This window comes from Monodon monoceros, unplaced genomic scaffold (assembly GCF_005190385.1).
Source record: "Monodon monoceros isolate NGI ecotype Baffin Bay Population unplaced genomic scaffold, NGI_Narwhal_1 Super_Scaffold_22, whole genome shotgun sequence".
NCBI lineage: Eukaryota > Metazoa > Chordata > Mammalia > Artiodactyla > Monodontidae > Monodon > Monodon monoceros.
In genome coordinates, this window is record NW_021703779.1 from 44,418,486 (window position 1) to 44,424,523 (window position 6,038).

Sequence of the window (6,038 nt, forward strand, 5' to 3'; positions counted from 1 at the left end):
CAGCCTGGGGTCCAACTACCTGACATTTTTATACATCAGAAAGGATTAGGCAGTTTGGACAATGACAGAAGCCCCCCTAAGGGCCGTCTCTGAGGATAATTTAAAAAGGTTGGGAGCTGGAGTTGTCCCTTTTATCATTACTCCTTAAATGACTATGAGAAAGAAGTTCCCCTGGAACAGCTATTACTTAGGAAAAGGAGGGTGGAAGGCCTTCCTTAGATCCCTGTATTATTCACAGATGGGAAGAGCTTTATTTCCAGAATTCTTCTCTGGGGAACCACCAAGAAAATACAGAGAGGTGTCCAGCAATCTTTTCTTGGAAGCTGCCTCCTGATCCAAGTCTATTAACTTATTGTGCATATTTTAATAACTTATGGGCAAGCAGAGCCAGGGGAAGTGAGATAAGTAAAAATGGAGATCATAAGAGAACAATTGCATGGGACCATAGACTGGCAGAACTAGAGCAGACAATTTATTACTACCACTACTAGTTCTGTGACCTTCAGTAACTTATCCTTTAAGACCTATATGCTTATCTGATTGCTGCTTTCACTAAGATGTTTGATCTTTGAAAGGTAGGGCCTTGAGTGATTGGTCTTTGCATATCCAGCAAAGTACACTTCTTGAAATCTAGTAGACATCAATAGATGTTTAATTGAAAAATTAATTTATGGTAATAACACTCGATAGAGAAATAGCCCTCTTTCCAATTAAGAGTCAGTACAGTAGATCCTATCTGCCATATGTAACTATATGTGAGATCTTTGTGTACCAGGGAATGTGGAATTCTCACATATTTTTCTACATCAACCTACGCACACACTAGCAAAATTGCTCATATACACCATGACTTGAACAACATTTTTTTATACCTCAGTCATTCTTATACTACCCCTAGGGTTTTTGTCAGTTACACAGCTCATTTAATTATATGCCTAATATTTTAATGTAAGATTAACTGACATAAAGATATAATTACAATGAAAACAAAACATAGGAAGATTTTGGAAACTTAAATTATAAGAAATGCAGGGGATTTTAAATTTAATTGTGTCTCATATAAGCTATTTAAATTGCTCTTCTCATTGTTTTCTCAATGCATGTATTATTATTCCCTAATATACCTGTGACAGAGCCAGAATTCAATCCTATGACTATTTTATTCTAAAGTCCCGGTGGCCTGTAATTTAGGAAATCCCCAATTTACTAATGATCTGGCAATTCCCACTCTTTCCTTTGCCTTTCCTCTCTGTTACAGCTCTTCACAATTTTCATCCTATCTCCTAACAGTTTCAGATGTTCCTCATTCCTGCGCCTTCCCTCCAGATCCAGTGGCTAAATGCTGTGCACACCCAACACTGACTTTTTTCACCCTCTGTGATATATGACAATACTGTACATGGATTTTCTACCTGTTGGGAAAAGCAGTCCACCATGGGCCCTGAGTGTCTGCACATCCAAACTGCAGTGCCTAATCGTCCCTTAACACTGAGCAGTTTCTGTAGCTGGTCATATAGGCAATTAAATAGGTCAAGGTGACCTTACCTTAACTACTATGTGACTGCTTACTCCTTGGGAAATAGAACTTACCTGCTTGCTGCTTGCTACAAAAGGTGCAGAGCCCTTGCTCTTTGGTTCCTCAGCCATGGTGCAACCCACTGTGTGTGAAGCCACCTTCTGGGCCCTGTGGGACTTGGGAACAGGGAAACCAGTGCTACCATACTGATGTTCCTGCTATTGCTGTGCTGTAATAAACTGTCTTGCTTTGATTCATTGTCTCATTATCTACTCTCAGCACTTACCAACTTTTGGCAAGCCAACCTGATTGCTTGCTTAGTTATCTCCTTTGGAATCTTGTTACTCCATGTCATCTTCTACAGGGTTAAGTATCTTCCCTGAAACTAACCCTTTGTAACAAACAACTTTGCTTTTAAGTATTTTTGAGATGAAGAGATAATTGGTATTTATATTTTTCTGATATTCACTAAGAATTGTGGTTTATGAGGAGAATTTGTGGTGCAAAGCTGATAACTTAGTGAGAAAATATAAATAAGAGCTGAGAAACCATATTGTCACCTTTATGAAACAATATGAGGATGATGGCTAGAGGCAGGAGGCTGGAGAGGCGACTGGAGTTAGAGCAGGTGGCCAGCAGGCAATGGAGCTTTGGACCCAACATGAGGTGGTATACAAGGGAAGATCTTTATGGAAGAGATTGATTTGTCTATTAAAGTTTTTAAAAGTATATTTGTATGGTGTTTACCATATGTCAAGCACTTATCTAAGAACTTTAAGTCATTCAGTCCTAATTATAATCTAACATGTTAGCTCCTATTATCACCTTCATTATATAGATGAGGAAACTGAGGCAGAGAGCAGTTAGTAAAATGAAGAATACACATTTAGTAAGTAGTGGGGAAAGAAGAGAGACTTACAAATGTTGTGTGTAGAGGTGAAGTACCAGAGCATGTAGGATTTTGATTGGGCAACTGCTGCCCCATGAGGAACATCTGAAAAGGAAGTGTCATATTTAGAGGGGATTTAAGGAAGTTTGCCCCTTAGTTTACGCCCTGGAAATGCTCTTGTTCATTTCCCATAAAGGCCTGCGTGTCGATTAAATCTTACTTTTAAAATCATAAACAAATATATTATAATTAAACAACAAACACAACAACTTTGTCCATGTACCAGTAATGACCGGTTGGGCACCATCCATGGCTTGCATGCCACATTTGAGGCAACACTGACTTTGTGAAAAGACCATGATCTTTGATTTTAGGCAGAGCTGCACTGGAATTTCAAGTCTGCCACCTAATGCTATCCAATTCTGTAATATCTACAAAAATGCTCAATTAGGCTAATAGTGAAGATTCAGTGAAGGAAATGCACATAAATCAACTAGCATATTGCCCAACATGCATTAAATGTTTGTCATTCCTATTGTCTCCACTCTCCCTTACTTCCCATCTCACCCCAACCTTTCTTTTTCTCCCTTCAGCTATATTGAACTACTTTGTAGGATTCTTAAATCAGATACACTCTCTTTTATTTCTTCATCTTTGTACATGCTATTCTTTCATCTCAGAACTCCTTCTTGTTCTCTGCCGCTTCTTTGCTTGTCAATATCCCACTCACCTTGCAGATCCTAATTTTTGTCTCCATGGAAGATTCCCTGATTCCCTCAAGCAGCTTGAGGTGACTCATCTGTGCACTCATCCCTATGTTTCTCAAATGTTTCTTCTTTGGGTAGGGACCTCCACCCTAGTTATTTTACCCACCACTCAACCTGTCCAAATTCCCTTTATAGACATGTGGAACTGTAACTGGGATAGACTCAAACAGTTGAGTCTGGGAAGGATTAGACAGATTTTGGAAATTGTAACACCAGTTGCAGAGCATGAATATCGGGAGAATCTGAAGTGCTCTGTTCAACAGCAATGTTGTGTTGGTGTCAAACAGTTCTGTCAATGACCCATTTGAAAGGTGAGGTCATTGAGGTGAGAGAATGGGATTGAGGGCCATGATAGGCTGAATGGACTCCCAAAGAGATCCACATTCTGATTCCCAGAACCTGTGAATATATTTTCTTACATGACAACATGGACTTTGCAGGTATGGTTAAGGATCTTAGGATGGGGAGATTATCCTGGATTATCTAGACAGGCCCAATGTCATCACAAGAGGAAGGCAGGAGAGTCAAATCCAGGGTCAGAAAAGGAGATCACGGAAGCAGGGTCATGGAAGAGAGGGACTTGAAGATGCTATTATGCTGGCTTTGAAGATGGAGGAAGGGGCCATGAGCCAAGGAACACAGGCAGCTCTAGAAGCTGGAAAAGGCAAAAGAACGAATTCTCTCTCAGAGCCTCCAGAAGGAACACATCCCTGCTGATCCTTTGATTTTTAGCCCAGTAAGACCATTTCTGACTCTTGACCTCCCAAAAATGTAATAGAATAAATCTGTAGGATTTTTAAGCCACTAAGTTTGTGGAAATTCATTACAGCAGCAATAGGAAACTAATTGAGGAACAATTGGGCATAGAATACAGGGTCTAAGAGTTAAAAGTAGAGTCTGGGACGGGTCTCTGAAATACTGTAAATAGTGAAGTAGCTGCATCAGTTTGTGTACTACAACTTGGACAATTGGCCCAGTGCCCATTGGCCCATTCAGAGTCACTTGAATGGAGGAAATGAAGGTATACACACAGACACACAGAGCATATGAAAACCATGGGAAAAGCCATAACGTAATAGTTGTAATGTATATTCTAAATCCAAACATAGGTTCTAGCACCACATACATGGAAAAATTTATTATATAGGTATCTGTGGAATCCCTATGTATGACAGAGGAGTGATATAATAGAACCTAAATAAAAAAGGAACACACACGTGACAGAGATTAATGATGGAACTGAACCATGACACTGCAATGTAGTGGTGTTGAAGAGTGAGGTGTGGGTAAGAATGGCTAGAAGCCTACCTACAAGGAAGAGAACCTCCATGGTAGGAGCAGGAGTGTGTAGAGTATCCCACCTAATGTGATGAGAAGACCCTGGTATAGGCAGGGCCGAGCAGATGGTAGTCTTTATGGAGAGAAGGATTTTGTTGTATTGTTGTTTGGGTTATATGGTGGTTGGTATTGGGTAAGATGGTGCATAGACAGTGGCTTCAAATAACCACTGTTTTATTACCTCTTAGATTATATGCTGGTTGTTTCTTCTGCTCCACTTGATATTGGCTGGGTCAGCAGTCATCCAAGGGCTTGACCAATCTGGAAAATCTATGACAGTTTATGTAGATATATCTGGATCCTTGGAAGGGGATAGTTGGAAAGCCGGACTCAACTGAGACTGCTAGGCCTCTCTCTCTCTCTCTTCACGTAGTCTCAGAGCCTCTCCCTCACTATACTAGCTTTTTAATTGTTCCTTACAAGAAGATAGCTGATCTTCTTACAGGGTATATCAGGACTCCCTGTGGTGTGAAATGGGAAGCTATCAGGCTCTCTTAAAGCTTAGGCCTGGAAATGGCATATCATCACTTCTTTATTCTTTAGTCACAGAGCTAGCCCATATTCAGTGTGGAAAATGACTATACAAAGTTGTGAATACTGAGTCATCACTCATCAGAAGCCATCTTTGGAAACTCATTAGCACAAATAGAGGACTGAGAACTAAGAGAAACTTGGTACATTGAAAGAAGATGAGTTCATTTATATTCTCACTGAACTTGAATCTAGCAGTCAATTGGATATATGGTGTTGGAGTTGGTGAGAACAATTTTGCTGCTCAGTCTTCATCAAGGAATACTGAAGAATAGTGGCCTGAGACAGAATTTAAAAATAGGGAAGTGGAAAATGTCACCAGGTGTCAATGATTGCAGACTTTAAATAAGATGAGATGAGGACTAATCAACACCCATTGTGATGTTCACATTGGAGGTGACTGGTGGTGACCAAACACAGTAGGTCAGAAACCATCTGATTGGGCAGGGGGGTATGGAATGACTACCAGAAATGTGGGTGGAGGCAGGTAGGGTAACCTGCTATCTCAATCTTGAAGGAGATATAGAAGAGCAGCTAGGGTGGGATGGGATGTGAAGGTCAGGAGAAGATTCTTATACTGGATTATGCACTTCTCTCCTGTCTGTCCCCACTATTAAACTATCAGCTCTATGAGAGCACGGGCTGCTTTTTTCCTTATTATTTTTAGGGTATCCAGTGCTGACTGAGACACAGTAGGTGCTTAATAGATATGTGCTGAATCAATTAATACCCTCAAAAGCTAACTGGTTCATTAATTGTGCCACACTGTGGAATGTTCTACTATGAAGGAATTAAACAGAATGAAGTAGTTCTATTTGTATTTGAGAGTAATAAAACCCTAAACCTTACTGTTAAGAGAAAAAAAAAAAAGCAAACTGCAGAAACAAGTAAAGTGTGACTTCTGAAACAAAAACTCTCATCTTCTGCTCCTAAATTTTTAAGAGTTCTTTAAATATTAGGGATTTTGGCCTTTTGTCTGTTATTTATGTGGCAAATA